This window comes from Pseudorca crassidens, chromosome 14 (genome assembly GCF_039906515.1).
Source record: "Pseudorca crassidens isolate mPseCra1 chromosome 14, mPseCra1.hap1, whole genome shotgun sequence".
Taxonomy (NCBI): Eukaryota; Metazoa; Chordata; class Mammalia; order Artiodactyla; family Delphinidae; genus Pseudorca; species Pseudorca crassidens.
This window is the reverse complement of record NC_090309.1, coordinates 69,309,397-69,326,302: the sequence shown is the minus strand read 5'-3', so window position 1 is coordinate 69,326,302 and position 16,906 is coordinate 69,309,397.

Genomic DNA, 16,906 nt, shown 5'->3' with positions numbered 1-16,906 from the left:
TTAAATTGTACCAAGACTCTGGTGCTGGAGACCTCTGTGTGCATAACTCTGAGTTTAAGTTTCAGAAAGGAAATGAAGGTGAGGACCACAAGTCAGAACTTCTTATAAAGTACACTCTACTGAAAGCAAAGTTACTCTCTTCAGGGGGAATAAACAAGCTCAAGTCCTTGAAGATAACAGATGAAAAACTCAACTGTTTCTAGGTTGTTCGGAAAAGGATTTGAGGTTACCTGCAATTACATGTAATAAGAGATATAAATAAATAAATCAGGGTGATCTAAGGGTAATATTTTAGTACAAATGTGCCATAGAATTTCTACATGATAACTAAAATTTGGCTAAAGTACATTTCTGTGCTTCCTAGTAGCCAAAGCAAAAAAGGAAACAGGATCCATTATAAGGTTCAAAGTGTTCTTAGGAGAATGCTTTTTCTGACATTGAGCTCTAAGAGAAACGGTTTCCCAGGTCCTCATCAGTGTTACAGTTAACACCTTCACCTGCATCTGTAAAGCCAATACAACAGCAAGTTCATTTAGCCATTTTTTATAGTGCTATCTCTGAAGCACATAAGTCAACTGAGGGTTAGATCTTAGAAAGTTGGGCTGCATTAAATTAGCAAAGATTTTTAAATAATATTCATTACTAGCAAGGATGTAGTGGGTTAGGGACTTCTACATACTGCTGGTGAGAATATGAACTGATAGAACTTTTCTAGAAATGTTTGGAAATTGGTTACAAGAAGCTTTACAATTTTGCTCAGACTCTAAAACCCCAAAGTTCCCCTTCTAGGAAACATCCTTGAGGAAATAGAGAGTTATACAGATAATTTAGACCCAAAGACATTCATAGCAGATTATAATAACATAAAAGTAAAAACAAAGAAGGAAGAAATCCAATGACAGGGGAATGGTAATTACAGTTGGCACAGCTGTGTCACACAAAGAGATGTTTCTAAACACTTTTACTAACATGAGAACATTTTCATGGTAAATTAACTTAAAAAAAAAAAAAAAAGACAAACCCTCCTGTTTCTAAGAATGCTGAGACAGCATGGCAAAACCCATGAGAAAAAAACAGAGAAAAACTAGAAGGAATATATCAAATTGTCAGCCAAAGTTACCTCTGAGCTGGAGGATTTTGAATGCTTTGAGTTTTCTTTATTCTGCCTTTTCTGAATTTATGTGATCTATAATGGGCATATATAACTTTTATAATCAGAAAAAAGGAAGTAAAGTTACCCTAAAAGAAGCAGGAGAGAGTCAATCCTCCCCCTCTTCCTAGACCAAGGCTTACATTCTAAGGAGACCAATTCGTCCTGCGTTTCTATTCGTGAAACCCTTCGAACACTTTCACTTCCATTATCTCATTAGTTTTTCACAGTCACTCCAGGAGGCAGGCAGAGCAGGGATTCCATACATTTTTAGAGAGGAAAACATCATGCTTAGCAAGGTACCATCTGAATGGAGTCTCTGCTTTATTTTCAGGAATCCATATCTCAACCACACCCCTGACCCACACCCGAGAACCTCCTGCTGGTACAGCGAGCCCTGTGGTAGGTAGGGATGGGGAGACGGACCTTACCCACGCTGGACCACCAAGCTGTTGGCCCTTCTCAGGGCTACTGCATCCCCGAGATGTCCATAGTGCTCTGGCAAGGCTTCTAAGTCAAGGTTTAGACCCACACTTCTGACAGAGGCACAAATTGCTACTTTGCACTGCTGATCTCGACATCTGATTTCCTTTGACAGCTAAGTAAACAAATCAACTAAACTCTGATACATTTTCTGTTCTGTCTTATGTCAGATTGAATGTGTTCCAGGCCCAACACAGTGCAGAGGAGTTTGGACTTACTGGCTCAGGGGTAAACTGTCAACTATTCACTGCATCCATTTCACTCACTGAACTAGGAAGCAATTCCTGCGTCCATCTGTCAGTCTCTCAACTGGGAGGAGATGAATGAATCGGAGGCAGCTGACCTGGCCAGGCAGTCCCTAAGAGCTGGTCATTCACTCTGCAACACGCTTCCATTACAATCAGTGGGATAATTCCACTCCTAATTTCTGCCCTGATGGTCAGACTTGGTCTACGCCTGCTCCACTGACCTCACTTGTCTCTCTTGTAGAGCAGTGACTCAGAATAATAAAGGCCTTCATTTGCACAGCACTCTTCATTTTTTGAAGCTCAATAACATAAATTATTTCATTTGATCTTGACTATAATTCTACGACATATTATTGTCCACCTCCGTTTTACAGATGAGAAAGCTGGTTCAAGGTCAGATGGGTTGTAAGGGGTAGAGCAAGACTAGAGTCATGATCTCCTGGTTGCCAGTCCAATACACCTTCTAGAACATCCTAGAGCCTTCTAAGAGTGAGATCTCTTACCCTGCCTGAACAAAAGGGCCCTGACCATTCCTCGGAAGCTCTGGTACTCTGCCTCTGCTGGAATCTGATTTTCCAGGTGGGCTGCTGCGCTGGTAGAGGGCACACTGACCAGGCAGCATGACTACTAGCCAGCCAGCTGGTGTCCCCTCCCTTTTTCATATTTAAAATTTTAAAAAATAGTGGTAAAATACACATAAAATGTACCATCTTAACCATTTTTAAGTGTACAGTTCGGTGGCATTATGTACATTCACATTGCTGTGTCACCATCGCCACCATCCACCTCCAGAACTCTTTTTGTCTTGCGAAACTGAAATTCTGTATCCATTAAACACTGACTCCCCATTGCCCCCTCCCTAAGCCTCTGGAAACTGCTCTTCTACTTTCTGTCTTGACGAATTTGACTACTCTGTGTACTCCACATAAGTGGAATCACAATTGTCCTTTTGTGACTGACTTATTTCACATAGCATAATGTCCTCAGGGTTCATCCATGTTGTAGCCTGTGTCAGAATTTCATTCCTTTTTAAGATATTCAGCCTCATTATTCAAATAATTCATTGTATGCATATACAATTTGTTTATCTACTGATGGACACAGATTGTTTCTACATTTTCGGCTGTTATGAATAATGCTGCTATGAACACTGGTGTATGAATACCTGTTCAAGTCCTGACTGTTCTTTTATACAAAGGCAGAATAAGCATGTAGCCTACATTTGCTGAATCATCCTCACAATAATTTTCAGGAGCTGAGACATCTTCCCTTCTTTTTTTCTGTCAACTTTACTGACGAATATTTTATGCATAATAAGCCACATTCATTTGAAGTGTACAAATTGATGAAGTATGACAGTGATATACACCCGTGACGCCATTACCATAATTAAAATAGAGTATCTCTCCATCACCCCCCAAGAAATTCCTCATGCTCCTTTTCAGTCCATCCTTTCCCTCTAGCCCTGGGTCCCGGTACTGGTCTGCATTCCGTCACGCTAGATTAGGTTGCATTTTAGATAAATGGAATCATGTGGTACGGAGTCTTTCTCCTTCTCCATTCTTGATAATGCCACCCACTGAGTTCAGAGCCTAGACCCTGGAGGGTGGCGGGGGGGCACGCAATGGGGAGGCTTCTGTTTGGGGTTAGTGTCTACACGTGGAGGGACACATGACAAGCTTCTGAGAAGCTACTCCAATCAGCCAGTGGCCAACACCAACTCCAAGTATTGGTGTGGCCAGACCATTCCATTATTTCACTTTGCAAGCCATTATGCAACTAATTTGGAATCTGTTATACTCAAATTTTAGGAAATTTGAGTAAAATCCTATATCCTTACCTCAAAGTATCGAGTTCCCAGAGGGGCTGGGGAAAAGAGAAAGTGACCCTATGTGATAAGGTACTTTGTATATGATAGTTTACTTGATTCTCACAGCAACCCTGCAACATATGTTTTGCTCTCTCCCTAATCCAGATGGTAAAGAATTTTCAGGGGTCTAGTAACTTGCCAAAGACCACTCAATTGTTTAGTTTTCGAGTCATTTTTCAGGCTCCGAAACCTAAGCCCCTCCCCTTGCCCCCTGCCTCTTCATGGGTGGAGAGGTCCCTGATGATGCAGACAGGGGATGGCAATGGGTTCTCTGCCACAGTCAGTGCCAACATCTTTGGTAGCAATTCCTGCTTGCCTCAGGCCAGTCTCAAGCTTCCCCTGACCTGCATCGTGAGTCAGATCCACATCCTTGCAGGCACTGACCTCGGCAAACCCCAAGCCTCCCGGGACTGCTGCCCGCCAGCTACAGGGCTGCAGCTTGGCGCTGAACTCTGTGTTCTTTCAATCCAGGCTCTGCTGATAACACTCTGGTGAACCCAGGGCAGATTCTCCCCAATCAAAACAGCTGCAGAGCAGCCTCTACATGCCATGTGGGACTGCAGAGATAAATGACACAGCATGGCCTTTGGCCCTGAGGTTCCCAAGTCAGATAAGACAATGTTGCTGGGGGATGCCAGGCTAAACAGAGAGTGTGCCTACTTGCTTCTGATCACATCCTGGTTATTAATTAACCTGGGGCTACCTGTCAGAGCAGATGTCCCTGCTTAGCAATGAGAGGTGGGAGCAGTTCCATTAACACTTGGAAGAAATACCAAACAAGACCACTAAAGCTAATCATTTGGTTTGGTTGGGGTGGGGTGGGTGGGGAAGGAGTGACACGGCCGATGCTCTGAGCTGCTGGGGTCTGCCTGCAGCTAAGACCTTGGCGCCTTTCTTAGAAGGCAGAGAGGAGATTTAGGTCCACATTCCGGGCTCCTAAGCAAAAGAATTTGGGAAGCCTGTCTCCTCTTACATCTAATAAGATTATAAAAGAATTAATTATAAAAGAACTGGATTACTGTCCCATCCACTCCTAAGATGCAGGGGCTACTTGGGCAACAAGGGGGAAGAAAGGGGCAGTAACGGGGTTGTGAGGGGGAGACTTTAACTTCCATCGCCTCTCCGGCTCCAGCCCTTAGAATAATGACTGCTCAGGAACTGGGCTGCCTTCGAGCTAACCCTCCACGTCCGCGTAACGCCTCCCATGAGTCACAGAGGAGCTCTGCACCTGAAACTGCGAATTACTCCAAGAAAGTGGTTCTCAAACTTTGGCACGCATCACAATCTGTTTTCTTAAAACCCCCAGAATCTTTCATTCAACAGGTCTAGGATAGAGCCTGATAATTTGCATTTCTAATTATGACAGTGCTGTGGTCCTTTAACACATCTTGAGAACCTCTGCTGTAAGGGTTTGGCTATAAGGAACAGCTATGGGGCTTTGCTGCGTCACCTTGATGGCCTGCCTATTAACATGACAAACTGGTCCCTGAGGACTGGGGAAATTTGGGAGCGAGGGAGTCTACTCCCTTCTCTCAGAGACAACACAGTCTGTGCCAGGTTGGCCGTGGGTTGACAGCATGAGTTATGGGATTCTGCCCCCACCCCAGTGAGGCAGTCTCCTCATCTCTCCCAGGCTGACTTGGCATATCTACCCAGCCAGATGGTCCCCCAGGATGGTCCATATGGGTCTGCTTAGGAGAATGAATGAACTGTGTCTGTAAAGAGCTGGCAGCTCTCTGGAGAGGGCACCTCAGCCCAATCATCATCATAATAAATGCTTTTCATTCATAGGGTGCACTGTGGGTCCTCAGGGCACCCATGGGCCTCAGTTCGCTGGGGCTTTACAACAGCTTGGACAATCAGGTTGGTAGGAAGCAAGGTGAGAAGGTGGCCATGTATCAATAGTATCATTCTATGGTTGAAAAGCTGAAGTTCAGAGGCCCCAATTCACAAAGCCAGTTAGTAACAGGACCAGAGTTCTTCACACACTGGTTCTTCATACAACAGCAAGTGTAAATCACTCATATGGTCAACGTCATGGTTTCTGAAGCACTTTGACACATATTATGCGATTTCATCTTTGTTATAATTCTATGAAGTCGCTATAAAGCCACTAAGAGGTTTGGTTCTTGTCCAGACCACATGGAAGGAATGAGGCAGAACGGGTCCTGAACTGGGCTCTGAATTCGGGCTGCTGAGTTTGACTCTTGTCTAACATTGCACGTTAGCTAGCAAATTAAAGGCTCTGAGAAGCCCAATACTAGAGAAATTTGGGCAACATTTTAAAACTCAACATTCATTACATGTATTTGAACAGGGGGCACTTGTTCACCCCAACAGTGGTAGGAGATACTGTGTTATATCATGGCTTTTTTTTGGAATTAATATATAGAATTATTAAAGATAGATGAAACATACTTTTATTCTTTTGGGACCTTATATTCTTGTGGGGGTTAAGACATATGGGAAAACCGAGGAGACATGTATTAGAGTTTAGAGGTAGGACTGACTCACACTCACTGAAGGCTTCTCAAAGGAGACAACACTTGGGTTGGGCCATGGCAGATCAGTAGGGACCACCTGACAAGGACGGACGGGAGGGTGTCCCAGGCAAAGGCCAGCGCACAAGTAACATGCCCACACGGGATGTGTCAGTCTTGCTGCCTGCACTGCCCCGAGTTCCTGTATCCTCATCTCCACCTCATCTGACTGAGCCAGGGACAACCAATCCCTAGGCTGGCCATAACCTGGACGTATGTGAACGTATGTGGTCCAGCTCAAAGAAGTAAGCTAGAGCAATCAGATTCTCAACTTGGGAAATCTGGGCAAATACATGGAAAGACTCAGTGATTTGTGGCAACAACTGCCGCTGAAAATTCTTGAGGTGGAGTCAGGCTGGAGAGAACCGGATGGGCTGCAGAGAACCGGATGGGCCAGGTGCTGTTCAGTTACCTCAGCGGGGGGCCGGGGGGGGCCGCGGGGGGCCGTGGGGAAGGCGCGTGCTTATTCCTTAAGCAGAGGGCTCTGGCTGGAAGAAGATGAGAGGAACCGACACTCGGTTGGGGCTGATCCACGTGAAGAGCAGATGTTGGCTGTAAAAGCCAAGAACTCTCCTGCTGGGGACCGCGTAGCCCTGGGAATTCAGAACCTCCTGAGGCCTGGCCCCAGCGAAGCCAGCCCTGTCATCGCCCCAACGTTTGTGGCCACCATCTCTTCTTCTAGCCTCTACAGGTGGAAGAGCAAGGTGGTGCAGTATTATGGAGAGGGCAGGGGGCTAGAAGTCAGCCGTCTGTGTTCCAGTGTGCCGACCGGTAGCCATTCCACTTCACGTCTATCTGCGCCCTCACCTCCTCCACTGGTAACCCGGACACAATAAGGAGTGTGGGGAAGAGCAAAGGCAGTGCCGTGTGTGAAAGCCCTTGGTCAGCCTCACGAGGGGTACAGGTTTATTACTGTTATCAGTTGTGGAATGTAGGTAAGGAGGAAAGGCGGAGATGCTTTAAAAGCCACGGGGTGGCCGGCGATGCCTGCGGGAACGCCGCGAACAAGTCTCCAGCTGTAGTGGACCACGAGGTCCCGAGGGGGGTACAGCGTGAGGGCCGCGCCCCAGCCCTGCTCTCCCATATCGCCCCCAAAGTCACGTGTGTGCCAGGTGGCGATCGTGAACGTGCTCAAGCGAAGGCACAGGAAACAGCAGGTCAACTGGGGAAACTGAGGCCCAGAAGGGTTATGTGAGATAGCGATGCTGACAAATTAATCAGCGCTGAGCAAGTCGGGCACCTCAGATCCATCTGTAGAGCAGTGACCCCAAGGCACCGGGACGGTGATGGGTAAGAGGAGGGAGAGGAGAGGTCAGAAGGTGTTGTCTGGGGGACAGTGAGGAATAGGGGCTGTGGGGAGGGGGCAGAGCTCAACGGTGCCTGAGGGAGGGCGTCTCTGGGAAGGGAGAAAGGTGAGAAGGGTCAAGGGAGCGGGAGTGAATGGGCAGGGACCACTCATTCAGCATCACAGTTGGCACAGGGCTCACCTGGCTGCCCCTCTCATTCCAGGGTATCTGACCATAGGCACCCCTGTCTCAGACATGACTGATGCTGAACTGGAGTGAGAGCACACCTGACTGATTGATCATCTTGCAGATGAGGAATCTGAGGGGAGGGGCTAGTCCTGAGTCCCCTGACATTAGGGGTTGACTTGGCCCCCAGGCCGGCATCTTACGGGTTCTGCCTCAGCGACCTCCCTTTCCTCCGTGGCCCACCTCCTTCACCAGGCCCGGCTGGGCCACAGGGGCTGAGAAGAGCTACTGGGCTGGCAGAGGGCTGTTCCAAGGGAGGGTAACGAGTTGGGGGCATTGTTCTTCCCTATCAATCAACCGTCAATTTTTCACCTTTTTCTGTATTTACATTTGCAATTACTCCAAATTCCAGGAAAGAGAGGAGAAACAAAACAAAACCTGATTGAAGACTCATCTCTGGAACTTTCCAGCCTGAGAGCACAGAGCTCTTGTTGTGCTGCCGAGTCTGGGTCTGGCACCACGCACAGCCAGGCCCCATCTCTAGAGGGCAGAGCGCAGGGGTTTACAAGACGCTGTCTGAGCTGAAGCCGCCCGTCTGCACACCAGGGAGAGGTGTTGTGCTCACACTTGTGTTGAGCTGTAAGGGACCCGAGGGCAGAGTGCTGAGGCTTCCGTATTTTCGGGTGGAGGAGGTCATGGTGAAGTGAGGGGCTCAAGGGAAAATATTTATTGAACGCTTCCTACTAGGTTGAAATTGCCTACAATGGACCATTTTGGACCCACGAACACCACAATTTCATATGATTCAACCTAATGCATACAGACGCTGCGAAATTCTTCATAAACACTCCACAAGGAAAACATCTTCACTGCTTTTTCCCTGATTAGGATAGTGAGACTCAAAGTGAGGGAGAGAAAGGGACAAATGCTGAAACTTTGAACAAAGGACAACCATTTGGTCCCTATTTGCAGGAGAGCCTCAACTCTGAGACAGAGGCACTTCCTTCACTTGCAGCTCAAACGTCCCACATTATCCTCCCACTAACACCTGCACCTTTTGTGTGACCTTCCGGTGGTCTCATGTGCCAGCCACAAGGTCTTTCAGAATTTTATCTGAGTATGTAGGGACCACAAAAGACTGGACACGTGTCCAAGGAAGGCAGGAGGTTGAAGAGAGGCTGCTACCGGCACTGGCTCTAAAGGAGTCTGTCGTGCCTTAAGTGGCTGCGTTCTCTCCATGCTGTATGACCCCTTCCTGGCCAAAACTGAAGGGCAGCCCCACCACAGGCTAGCTGAGCACCCGTTGTTTAGTTGCCCTTGCTTGAAAGGTCTATCTGGGCCAGTCAGATGGCTTTCTTCAGAATTTGAGACTGAGGCAGTGCTGGTTGCCTGTGAGGGCTCAGCTGAAGGGTCCTGGGGTGGATTTGGGGCCGAGGCAGCCATTCTGGGCCACGTTCCAGCTGAGGTTAAGCGGCAGCTCTTTAGCAGAGCAAGGCGACAGCAGCATCCCATCAGGGGTGCACGGGACACCGGGCCAACTCTTTATCTTCCTCTTTATCCTTTCTCCTCCTTATCGCAATTTTAGACATAGAAGAACTGAAACTCAGAGGCTTTAATTATCCCTGCCTCATAGGGGCAGAGGTGAGGTGCTCTCACATCGCGCACACACACACACCACCCTTCCAGGTCTCTGCAATGCACACCATTATGCCGTGCTCTCATCCCTCAGCTGAGGCTTGTTGCCCAATGGGCCCTGGCAGTAATTGAATGGCTGCACTCGAAGGGAAATCCTTTAAGCCACAGAAGCAGTTCTGCTGATTCAATCTCATCTAATTAAGAATCACTGAACTGTCAGACACATTGCCTTTTGGATTAGGCATAAAACTAAGACCCTGAACTCTCCAAGCCTTTTTCTTCTTGCTCCATACTCTGCCCATTCCTGATGTTTGCCCAACATTAGGGGAAGCTTAGCTCCAAAGTTTGGGTTACCCTGAGGTGGGATATACAAAGCCAGAGCCAGGAGGGGAGTAAGACTCCCTGGGCTCTGCACCAGGCTCCTCAGAGCCCTAGGTCCAGTGGTGTGCCGGAGCCAATCGTGTGCCTGCATCTCTTCCCAAGTCCATGTTCAGTCACCTCAGGGTGGTATTTTAAAATTGGCCATGAGAATGTCTGCACTACAGAAACTGACAAATGCTAAAATCAGGGCCCCCTCTCTCCTACCCCTCTGGAGAGGCAGTTGTTAAACATGTGCTGGCTCACCACTGCCCAGGGCCCCCAGAGGGACCACGAGAGCCTGCATGGAGAGTGTGGGTGGAGGCTGAAGGGGCAGAACTGCAGGCCCCTCAGTCCCCATGCAACCCCGGCAGCCCTGCTTTTGTTCGTTCCACAGACTAATAGCAGCTGACCTTTACTGAGCACTAAACATGTGCCAGCTTCTGTGCTGAGGTTTTACAAGTATTGACCCACTTTATCTCCTTATGACCCTAACAGTAGGTAGTATTAGTAACTGCCTTTTTGCAGATGAAAAAATGAGGCTCAGAGAGGTCAAGTAACTCACTGCAGATCACACAGCTAGTAAAGATGGAACCAGGATTTGAATTCAGGCAGTCTGACTTTTAACTCTCAATCTTTTTTTTCTTAATTTATTTTTTATTTTTTTAACATCTTTATTGGAGTATAATTGCTTTACATTGTTGTGTTTGATCCTGCTGTATAACAAAGTGAATCAGCTATACGTATACATATATCCCCATATCTCCTCCCTATCCCACCCCTCTAGGTGGTCACAAAGCACCAAGCTGATCTCCCTGTGCTGTGCGGTTGCTTCCCACTGGCTATCTATTTTATATTTGGTAGTGAGCATATGTCATTGCTACTCTCTCACTTCATCCCAGCTTACCCTTCTCCCTCCCCATGACCTCCAGTCCATTATCTACGTCTGTGTTTTTATTCTGTCCTGCCCCTAGGTTCTTCAGAACCATTTTTTTTTACTTAGATTCCATATATATGTGTTAGCATACGGTATTTGTTTTTCTCTTTCTGACTTACTTCACTCTGTATGACAGACTCTAGGTCCATCCACCTCACTACGAATAACTCAGTTTTGTTTCTTTCAATGGCTGAGTAATAGTCCATTGTACCTATGTGCCACATCTTCTTTATCCATTCATCTTTAACTCTCACTCTTTTGCTTCTTTACGTTAGATTTAACTTGGGGGAAAAAACTCCCAGGTAAAAAATATTAGAAAATTAACATTTTCACTGAAGTATTAATCGAGGGACTGAGTATCCCCTTCTGCCCTCCTGCATTTTGCTACCCCTGGCTCTCAATTTAGTAGAGACTGCTTGCTCAGAGTTGGCTCCATCAATGAGTGATAAGTATACTTCAGAAACCCCAAGCTTGCTACACTCCTCCTGTCTGATTTTGGGACAGGAGACTGAGCAGACCCACTGGGGTGGTGGAATCACTCAATCATGCTAAAAATGACACCCAAATAAATAAAGAAAATCAAGCACACCATCTGGGCTCTGCACACAGCATGGGCTCCTGTGCAGCTGCTGGGTGCTGTTTATTCTGGGCTGCCTTGGACAGGGAAGGAGAGACCTGAGTGCAGCTGAGGGTAAAGACTCTTCCAGGTTCCTGGATAGGAACTGAAACCTATTAGTGCCTGAAGCCTTCCCCACCATTTGTAACACTCCCTGGACTGCCCCAAGTCTAACTTTCCTCAAAAACTCCCAACCCCACCCTCAGGACCTTCAGCCACCTCCACTAGTCACAGTTTCCTAAGCAAGCCCCAGGCCTTTTCCCCATCGAATTGAATGAAAAGGTTTAGTCAGGACCGTGGTTGTCACTTTGTTCTTATATATTAGCTCTAATGAAAGCCTCAGCATCTCCAATTCTCTGTATTAAAATTGGGATAGGACTTCCCTGGTGGTGCAGTGGTTAAGAATCCACCTGCCAGTGCAGGGGACACAGGTTCGTGCCCTGGTCTGGGAAGATCCCACATGTCGCGGAGTAACTAAGCCCGTGCGCCACATCTATGGAGCCTGCGCTCTAGAGCCCGTGAGCCACAACTACTGAGCCTGCGTGCCACAACTACTGAAGCCCATGAGCTTAAAGCCTGTGCTCTGCAACGAGAAGAAACCCAATGAGAAGCCTGCAAACCGCAACGAAGAGTAGCCCCCACTCGCCACAACTAGAGAAAGCCCGTGCGCAGCAACAAAGACCTAAGGCAGTCAAAAATAAAAATAAATAAATTAAAAAAATATATATTGGGATAATGAGCTACCATGTGGGTTCGGGTGAGCATAATAAGATAACCCATCTAAAGGCCTAGCACAAGGTTTGGTACCTGGCCAGGACTAAATATGGGTCGGCTCTGATTAATGGTGACGAGGTGGATGAGAGTGCTTTGCCCTCATTCCCTCCTCAACACTGTTCTCACTGTCCCCTCACCTGGATCACCCTCCACATCTCTCTGTCCAAGTTCTACCCCCTGGCAAGGCCCAGCTCAGATGGTTCTTCTTTGAAGACTTGGGTGGCTCTTCCAGGGAGAAGAGGTCACTGATTTTAGCTTCTAGAAAACCAGTTATATTATTTCTGAAGTCTCAGCAATCTTGGCAAACTTTCACGGCAGGTGCCTTTGCTATTTAGGGTCATACCATGGCCAGATTCAAAACTCATCCTGTCCTCCTGGTCATAGGTGAGTGCTGTGCCAACCTCCCAGTTCTCCCTGCGCTCTGGAATGTTCAAGGTACCCCATGTGTTCTAGCAAACATTTAGAGAAGAGCTAACATCCATCCTTCTCAAACTCTTGCAAAAAAATTGCAGAGGAAGGAACACGCCCAAACGCATTCTACAAGGCCACCATCACCCTGATACCAAAACCAGACAAAGATACTACAAAAAAAGAAAATTACAGACCAATATCACTGATGAATACAGATGCAAAAATCATCAACAAAATACTAGCAAACCGAATCCAACAGCACATTAAAAGGATCATACACCATGATCAGGTGGGATTTATTGCAGGCATTCACGGATTTTTCAATATATGCAAATCAATCAATGTGACACATCATAATAACAAATTGAAGAATAAAAACCATATGATCGGGCTTCCCTGGTGGTGCAGTGGTTGAGAGTCTGCCTACCGATGCAGGGGACACGGGTGCATGCCCCGGTCCGGGAAGATCCCACGTGCCGCGGAGCGGCTGGGCCCGTGAGCCATGGCCACTGAGCCTGCGTGTCTGGAGCCTGTGTTCCAAAACGGGAGAGGCCACAATGGTGAGAGGCCCACGTAATGCAAAGAAAAAAACAAAAACAAAAAACCCCCATATGATCATCTCAATACATGCAGAAAAAGCTTTTGACAAAATTCAACACCCATTTATGATAAAAACTCTCCAGAAAGTGGGCATAGAGGGAACCTACCTCAACATAATAAAAGCCACATACAATAAACCCACAGCAAACATCATTCTCAATGGTGAAAAACTGAAACCATTTCTTCTAAGATCAGGAACAAGACAAAGATGTCCACTCTCGCCGCTATTATTCAACATAGTTTTGGAACTCCTAGCCACAGCAATCACAGAAGAAAAAGAAATAAAAGGAATCCAAATTGGAAAAGAAGAAGTAAAACTGTCACTGTTTGCAGATGACATGATAATCTACATGGAGAATCCTAAAGGTGCTACCAGAAAACTACTAGAGCTAATCAGTGAATTTGGTAAAGTTGCAGGATACAAAATCAAGGCACAGAAATCTCCTGCATTCCTATACACTAACAACAAAAGATCAGAAAGAGAAATTAAGGAAACACTCCCATTCACCATTGCAACAAAAAGAATAAAATACCTAGGAATAAACCTGCCTAAGGAGGTAAAAGACCTGTACTCAGAAAACTATAAGACACTGATGAAAGAAATCAAAGAGGAAACAAACAGATGGAGAGATATACCATGTTCTTGGATTGGAAGAATCAATATTGTGAAAATGACTATGCTACCCAAAGCAATCTATAGATTCAATGCAATCCTTATCAAATTACCAATGGCATTTTTTACGGAACTAGAACAAAAGATCTTAAAATTTGTATGGAGACACAAAAGACCCCGAATAGCCAAAGCAATCCTGAGGGAACAAATGGAGCTGGAGGAATCAGAGTCCCTGACTTCAGACTATATTACAAAGCTACAGTAATCAAGAAAATATGGTACTGGCACAAAAACAGAAATAGATCAATGGAACAGGATAGAAAGTCCAGAGATAAACCCATGCACCCATGGTCAACTAATCTATGATAAAGGAGGCAAGGATATACAATGGAGAAAAGATAATCTCTTCAATAAGTGGTGCTGGGAAAATTGGACAGCTACATGTAAAACAATGAAATTAGAACACTCCCTAACACCATACACAGAAATAAACTCAAAATGGTTTAAAGACCCAAATGTAAGACCAGATACTATAAAACTCTTATAGGAAAACATAGGAAGAACTCTCTGACATAAATCACAGCAAGATCTTTTTTGACCCACCTCCTAGAGTAATGAAAATAAAAATAAACAAATGGGACCTAATGAAACTTAAAAGCTTTTGCACAGCAAAGGAAACTATAAATGAGATGAAAAGACAACCCTCGGAACAGGAGAAAATATTTGCAAATGAATCAATGGACAAAAGCTTAATCTCTAAAATATATAAACAGCTCATGCAACTCAATATTAAAAAAACAAAAAACCCAATCCAAAAATGGGCAGAAGACCTAAATAGACATATTTCCAGAGAAGACATACAGATGGCCAAGAGGCACATGAAAAGCGGCTCAACATCACTAATTATTAGAGAAATGCAAATCAAAACTACAATGAGGTATCACCTCATGCCAGTTAGAATGGGCATCCCTCAGAAGATCCACAAACAACAAATGCTGGAGAGGGTGTGGAGAAAAGGGAACCCTCTTGCACTGTTGGTGGGAATGTAAATTGATACAGCCACTATGGAGAACAGTATGGAGGTTCCTTAAAAAACTAAAAATAGAATTACCATATGACCCAGCAGTCCCACTACTGGGCATATACCCAGAGAAAACCACAGTTCAAAAAGACACATGCACCGCAATGTTCATTGCAGCACTATTTACAATAGCCAGGTCATGGAAGCAACCTAAATGCCCATTGACAGATGAATGGATAAAGAAGATGTGGTATGTGTATACAGTGGAATATTACTCAGCCATAGAAAGGAATGAAATTGGGCACCACGAGGAGCGTAAATCCGCATTCAAGTAGAACCGGTGAACAGTCGAATTTCCCGATGCTGGAGAAATGGAGCATTGATGTGGATGGACCTAGAGACTGTCATACAGAGTGAAGTAAGTCGGAACGAGAAAAACAAGTATCGTATATTAATACAGATATGTGGAATCTAGAAAAATGGTACAGATGAACCGGTTTGCAAGGCAGAAATAGAGACACAGATGTAGAGAACAAACGTATGGACACCAAGGGGGGAAAGTGGGGGGGAGGGGGTGGTGGTGGTGGAATGAATGGAGAGATTGGGACTGACATGTACACCAATATGTATAAAATGGATAACTCATAAGAACCTGCTGTATAAAAAATAAATAAATAAAATAAAATTAAAAAAAATTAAAAAGTACCCCGTGTAAAGTGCCAAGCTCTGGCTGGGACTCTACCTGGCGTGTTCTTTTCTGTTAACAATTCCCCTTTGCAGAATCTGCAGGCTGACTTAGCAGGGTCTCCTGGAAGGGTGGGCAGAAAGAGTGCTCTTCTTACATGTGGTGGTCGACGGTGTATCTCAGGAACTATCCCCTTGATTTCTGAGATGCTTAATGATATCTCATTGGCTTGGTCATTTCCTGGGTCTTTATAATCCAATAATTACTAGTTATCAAACCTCCTGATGTACTAATCACTGTGCTAAGGCCAGAATATACAATTCCTTATTTACTCCACTCAGCATCTCTATGAGATAAGTACTATTATTATCAGTATTTTACAGATGGATAAGTTGAGACTAAGAGAAGAAAAGGAACTGACCAAGTTCACACTGCCAGTAAATAGCAGGATGGAGACTTGAGCCCAGAATGTCAGACTGCAGAGCCAGAGTTCTTAACCGATATGATACCGAGTTTGTCAAGGTATCTCTGAAGTTGTGTGTGTGTGTGTGTGTGTGTGTGTGTGTGTGTGTGAGATGAACACCTTACAGAAATGTAGGAAAAAATCCAACGATAGGCTTTGTTCTTTGAATTAAGCAATGTATTCAGAAGATATTTTATCCTATTTATTTGGAACTTTAATTCTCTGAATGATGACTGATAAGACTAACCAAACTCTATAATTTTTAATAAATGTTTTAGTCCAAGGTGAAAAGTAAAGATGAAGATCCCTTACTCAGATAAATATTTGAGCCTCAGGAGGAACGTTAGGGAATCAGCCTACCGTGTAGGGCTCTCCGTCTTGTCTGTCTCCAGATAAGAACAAAAGTCTCCCGGCATTTGGCCCCCAGGAAGCAGTCCGGCTGAAAGCAAATTCTTCTAAGGGCTCCGGAGGAACCACTTCGATCTTAATTTTGCTCAAGCATCGGGAAAGTCGATTGTTCACCAGTTCTACCTGAATGCGGATTTACTCTACTCGTGGGTGCCCACCTCTCTGCACAGCTTCTCATCTGCATCTCCATAAAATCAATGGTGTGTGGTCTCAGAGAGAGGCAGGCACTGATGCCACCTCTCCCGTTTGGAGTCACCTGCTCTTCTCTGTTTCCACAGCTTCCCCCACGGTGGCATTTCATTCTGTTATAACTGGTTGTCATATATCCTTCTTCTCGACGACGGCACAAGCTCTGTGAGGATCAGAGATTCCCTACTATGCACATTCCTAGGTGATTAATATGTATTTGGGGAATTAATAAATAAATGGTTCCAGCAGAGGACTTTTTCAACTAAGGGATGAACAATTAGAAATATTCTAAGTATATCTAGAAGGATGGCCCAAAGCAGAATTTAAAAGGAGCCTTTCAACTTGCACTGTAGTATCGGCAGTCATGCAGACTGGGACTGGTGTCTTCCCTGGATCATCAAATCAGGGTTTGCACTGCAGACAGTCCCCCATGC